Source organism: Heptranchias perlo, unplaced genomic scaffold (assembly GCF_035084215.1).
Source record: "Heptranchias perlo isolate sHepPer1 unplaced genomic scaffold, sHepPer1.hap1 HAP1_SCAFFOLD_59, whole genome shotgun sequence".
NCBI lineage: Eukaryota > Metazoa > Chordata > Chondrichthyes > Hexanchiformes > Hexanchidae > Heptranchias > Heptranchias perlo.
Genome location: NW_027139612.1, coordinates 1,186,836 through 1,192,835, shown reverse-complemented (window position 1 = coordinate 1,192,835; position 6,000 = coordinate 1,186,836). Strand labels below are relative to the sequence as shown.

The window sequence follows — 6,000 nt, the reverse complement described above, 5'->3', positions numbered from 1 at the left end:
GTGCAGGGGAAGGAGGGTGTTAATGGGTCAAGTAAAGAAACAAAAGATGGGTCGAGAGGAGCTTTAAATGGTTCCACTCAGTTAGATGTGTAAAAGAGACTGTGAGCCGACAGAAGCACATTTGAAGTGGAGAGATGAACACGCTGTGTACCCGGGCGCAAATACTCACCCACAGCCCAAACAAAATTTGTTTCCCACTTGGCGCGAAACAACAATCCATGTTATTTGATTTTAATTAGTTTTGTTTCTAAATTGTATCATGTTTTTCCAATTGTATTTCCCAACTCAGGGTCAAGGCCTCCAAACCAACCCAAGTGTTGGAGATGGTGTGATGGGTTTGGATTTAAGCAGAGAGAGAAGTGTGAATATGTGGGACAATGATTTACAGCCTGGGGGAATGAGCAAGAAGAATGTTCCTTAGAATGTTCTGAATTTATATCCTGTATTCACTATGAGAACTTTTGTTATCTACTTTTACAGGGTCTTACAAGGGGAGGATTTGCAGACAGGAATCTCAGACCAAACATCACATCAAGATCAGACAGTCACTCAATTCACCAGCACCTGAAGATCATCGGCCTTTGAATATATAAGGAGAAATGTTCATCGGTTCTGTCTATGGGAAAAGATTTCAAACATCAGTGTAACTGGAAAAGCACCGAGACACAAAAACCCGAGTGAGAGTGTTCCAGTACACTGACTGTGGAAAGAGCTTTAACCAGTTCCACAACCTGAAAAAACATCGCACCATTCACTGCGGGGAGAAACCGTACACGTGTTCTGTGTGTGGATGAGGCTTCAACTGATCATCCAACCTGGAGAGACACAAGGACACCCGCACCATGGAGAAACCGTGGAAATGTAGGGACTGTCGGAAGGGATTCAATTATCCGTCCCAGCTGGAAACTCATCGACGCAGACACACTGGAGAGAGGCCGTTCACCTGCTCCGTGTGTGGGAAGGGATTCACTCAGTCATCACACCTGCTGATACATCAGCGAGTTCACACTGGAGAGAGGCTGTTCACCTGCTCCGTGTGTGGGAATGGATTCACTCAGTCATCCCACCTGCTGAGACATCAGCGAGTTTACACTGGGGAGAGGCCATTCACCTGCTCCGTGTGTGGGAAGGGATTCACTCAGTCATCCCACCTGCTGAGACACCAGCGAGTTCACTCTGGGGAGAGGCCATTCACCTGCTCCGTGTGTGGGAAGGAATTCACTTGTTCATCCAGCCTCATTGAATATCAACTTGTTCACACTGATAAGAGATGTTCCAAATATTTTGACTGTGACAATAATTTTAAAAGCAGAAATGAGCTGCTGACACACCAACGCATTCACACTGGGGAGAGGCCGTTCAACTGCACTGAGTGTGGTAAGGGATTCATTCAGTCGTCCAACCTGCTGACACACCAACGTATTCACACTGGGGAGAGGCCGTTCACCTGCACTGAATGTGGGAAGGGATTCATTCATTCGTCCAACCTGCTGACACACCAACGTATTCACACCGGGGACAGGCCGTTCACCTGCTCCGTGTGTGGGAAGGGATTCACTCAGTCATCTCACCTCATTGAAAATCAACTTGTTCACACTGATAAGAGACTTTTTAAATGTTCTGTCTGTGAGAAGAGCTTTAAAAGAAAAAGTGACCTGCTGACACACCAACGTACTCACACTGGGGAGAGGCCGTTCAACTGTTCCGTGTGTGGGAAGGGATTCACTCGGTCATCCAACCTGCTGACACACCAGCGAATTCACACTGGGGAGGGGCCGTTCACCTGCTCTGTGTATGGGAGCGGGTTCACTCAGTCATCTCACCTCATTGAACATCAACTTGTTCACATTGATAAGAGACCCCTAAAATGTTCTAACTCTGAGAAGAGCTGTTAAAGAACATGGGACCTGCTGAGACATGAACATACTCACACTGGGGAGAGGCCATTCACCTGCTCCATGTGTGGGATTGGATTCACCCGATCATCCCACCTGCTGAGTCACCAGCGAGTTCGCATGTGACTGCAGGTGTTGGATTCTGCTGTTATTACTGCTGTTATTGCTGCATCCAGGACTGAACCATGTTCATTCTGACAGTTGGGGGTTTGTTTCTGATGTAAATGACACCCTTCAACTGGGCTGGAGTTTCGTATTCTGTAGAAGTGTCAAATAAATCAGCTTTCTTTTAAACACAGTGTTTCTAGTCCTTGATATCTCGATAATAAGAGAAACAGTTTGAGGACTTATGATGAAGTGAGTGGAATCCATCTTAGAACTGAGTTCCTCCACCTTTTTAAAAGATGGATCTACAAGATGACCAAGTCTGACAGGACAGAAAATTCTATTATATCACAGGGCCCACTTTAATCAGCCTGAGCAGATTTCCACTACCCTTGTGTGAAAAGGAGCTTCCTGATTTCAATCCTAGACACCCTAGCTGTAAATTTAAGGTTGTGTCCTCTTGTTCTGGATTCCCCCACCAGAGAAAATGGTTTCTATTTCTACCATATCGAATCCCTTTATCATTTTAAATATCTGGATCAGATCATCCCTCAACCTTCTGAACTCAAGGGAATGCAAACCAAATTTATGCAACCGGTCCTCATAAATGAACCCTTCAAGCCCCAGTATCATTCTGGTGAATCTGCACTGTCCCCCCTTCAAGGCCAATATATCCTTGGTGAGGATCAGTACTCCAGATGGGCTCTGACCAAGGCTCTGTAGAACTGAAGCATCACTTCCTTCCCTTTGTATTCCAGCCCTGGAGATAAAGGTCATGAGTCTGTGATTGCTTTTTGTATCTGTGCACTAGCCTTTAGTGTTTTTTTTACATGGACACCCAAACCCCTTTGCTCCTCCACCATTCCCAGTCTCTCACTTTAAGAAAATACTCCAATGCTTCCTTTTTATATCCGAATTGAATTATCTCACACTTCCCCACATTGAACTCCACCTGCCACAGTTTATCCATTCACTTAAACTGTCACTTTGGAACTTCCTGCTCCAATCTACACCACCGACTGTGCCTCATAACTTAGTGTCATCTAGAAACTTGGACCGATAACTCTCTATTCCTTCATCCAAGTTATTGATAAACATGGTGAAAAGCTGAGGCCCCAGTACTGATCCCTGGGGACACCACTTGACATATCCCCCCAATCAAAGAACATTCCCTTTATCCCTACTATTTTCTCCTGCCTCCCAACCATTTCTAACCCGAATCACAAGGTCCCTTTCTTTTTATTTATTCTATTAATCTCTTGTGCTGAAACTTATCAAATGCCTTCTGTAAGTCCATATGGACAACATCCATAGACACTCCCCTGTCCACCTGTTTAGTGACCTCATAAAATTTAAATAGATTGGTCAGACATGACCTGCCCTTCACAAATCCAAGTTGACTCTCTTTGACCAACTCATTTTTTCTCTCATGATAGATTTCAGTAAGTTCCCCACAATCGACTTTAAAATGACAGGTCTGTAATTTTCTGGTTTCTCCCTCCCTCCTTTCTGAAATAACGGAGTAACATTTTCAACATTCATATCCAAAGGCACAATTCCTGAGTCTAGAGAGCTTTGGGAAATTATGACTAATGCATCTGCAATTTCCCGAGCTGTTTCCTTAAATACTCTGGGTGGAAACCATCAGGTCATGGAGATTTCATTCTTTGTTTGCAGTTATTTATTTATCTGACTGTGTATAACAGGACTGAGTGTCCCAGCACTGACTGTGTGTATAACAGGACTGAGTGTCTCAGCACTGACAGTGTGTATAACAGGACTGAGTGTCCCAGCATTGACTGTGTGTGAAACAGGAATGAGTGTCCCAGCATTGACTGTGTATAAAATAGGACTGAGTGTCCCAGCATTGACTGCGCATATAACAGGACTGAGTGTCCCAGCACTGACTGTGTGTATAACAGGACTGAGTGTCCCAGCACTGACTGTGTATGAAACGGGACTGAATGTCCCAGCACTGACTGTGTGTATAACAGGACTGAGTATCCCAGCACTGACTGTGTATGTAACGGGACTGAATGTCCCAGAACTGACTCTGTATGTAACAGGACTGAGTGTCCCAGCACTGACTGTGTGTTTTACAGGACTGAGTGTCCGAGCACTGAGCGTAGAGTGTACATTGGCTGCGGGAGGAAATATATGGGTGCGGTCGAATCCATGATTGGGTGGAGTGACATGGGGTTGTCGGTTGAGATTAAATCGGTTGGAGGAGGGTAGAGAGTCAGGGGTTGAGGGCCTTGGAGGCTTTAGAACACGAAGATGAGAATTTTATAATCGAGGCATTGCCATACCGGGAGCCAATGTAGTAACACACGAACAGAACAAGACACACACAGAGATCTCACAACAGAGCATGGATGGTCTCAAAGACCACCTCCCTCCGAGGGTTGCGGTCCACCGTCCCGGGGTCGCGGCTCCTCCCTCTCGGGGTTGCGGAACCTCCATCGCGGGGTCTCGGTCCCACTGTCCCGGGAGTCGCAGTGCGACCGTCCCGGGGTGGAGGCCCCTCGCTCCTAGGGTCGCTCTCCCGCCGTCCCGGAGATCAAGGTCCCTCCATCCAGGGGTCACGGTCCCTCCATCCTGGGGGTCACGGTCCCTCCATCCCGGGGTCTCCGTCCCTCCATCCCGGGGTCTGGGGCCCTCCGTCCTGGGGGTCACGGTACCTCCATTCTGGGGTCTCGGTCCTTCCATCCCGGGGTCTCGGTCCCTCTGTCCTTGAGGTCTCGGTCCCTCCATCCCAGGGGTCATGGCCCCTCCATCCCGGGTCTCCATCCCTCCGTCCCGGGGGTCGCGGTCATCCCTCCATCCTGGGGGTCACGGTCCCTCCATCCCGGGGTCGCGGTCCCTCCGTCCCAGGAGCCACGGCCCTTATGTCCCGGGGGTCACGGTCCCTCTATCCCGGGGGGGTCACTGTCCCTTCATCCCGGGGTCACGGTCCCACCGTCCCGGGGTCTCAGTCCCTCTATCCCGTGGGTCATGGTCCTTCCATTCCGGGGTCTCAGTCCCTCCATCCTGGGGGTCACGGTCCCTCCATCCCGGGGTCGCGGTCCCTCCATCCCGGGGGTCACGGTCCCACCATCGCGGGGTCTCAGTCCCTCCGTCCCAGGAGCCACGGCCCTTCTGTCCCGGGGGTCACGGTCCCTCTATCCCGGGGGGTTATTGTCCCTTCATCCCGGGGTCACGGTCCCACCATCGCGGGGTCTCAGTCCCTCCGTCCCAGGAGCCACGGCCCTTCTGTCTCGGGGGTCACGGTCCCTCTATCCCGGGGGGTCACTGTCCCTTCATCCCGGGGTCACGGTCCCACCGTCCCGGGGTCTCAGTCCCTCTATCCCGTGGGTCATGGACCCTCCGTCCCGGGGGTCTCAGTCCCTCCATCCCGGGGGTCACGGTCCCTCCATTCCGGGGTCGTGGTCCCACTGTCCGGGGGTCTCAGTACCTCAGTCCGGGGGTTCTCAGTCCCTCCATCCGGGAGTACAGGTCGCACCGTCCCGGCGACTCAGTCCCTCCGTCCTGGGGGTCGCAGCCCCATTAACGCCGCTCAGCCTGGAGTCAGAGGAGCTGTAGCTCGGGCCGCCCTCACTGCGCCGTTCCCAGGCCCGGGGTCTAATCCACTCCAGGGTGCGGACCCTCCCTGTGTCGGCCTCGCCCCCGCCCACAGCAGCGGCCGCCCACCTGCCAACCCGAGCCCGCCATCATCATCCTCCCGGCGCCCGCCTGTTGCTGAGGGAATGTGGCACAGGGACCACGCGGCGCATGCGCGGCGTCCCTCGGGCCGGAGATGCACGTCCGCGTCGCGATGTCAGCGCGCAAATGTGAGAGATGGTGCCGCGTGTCACGTGATGGGAGGAGTCAGCCCAGGACGAAGGCGGGCGGAGGTGAGAGCTGTCAATCAAAGGGCACGGAGTCAGCACTCACTGCGCACAGGGTTTGGAGAATTTGTTCAAAATATAAAAATAGAAATGTACAAAAAAATGAAAAAATT

The 6,000-nt window shown here is 51.2% G+C and overlaps 1 pseudogene; it reads left to right on the top strand.

Moving 5' to 3' along the window:
• Positions 1 to 1,547: 1,547 nt before the first annotated feature.
• Positions 1,548 to 6,000, top strand: part of LOC137316330 (zinc finger protein 271-like) — a 212,561-nt pseudogene continuing 208,108 nt past the window's right edge.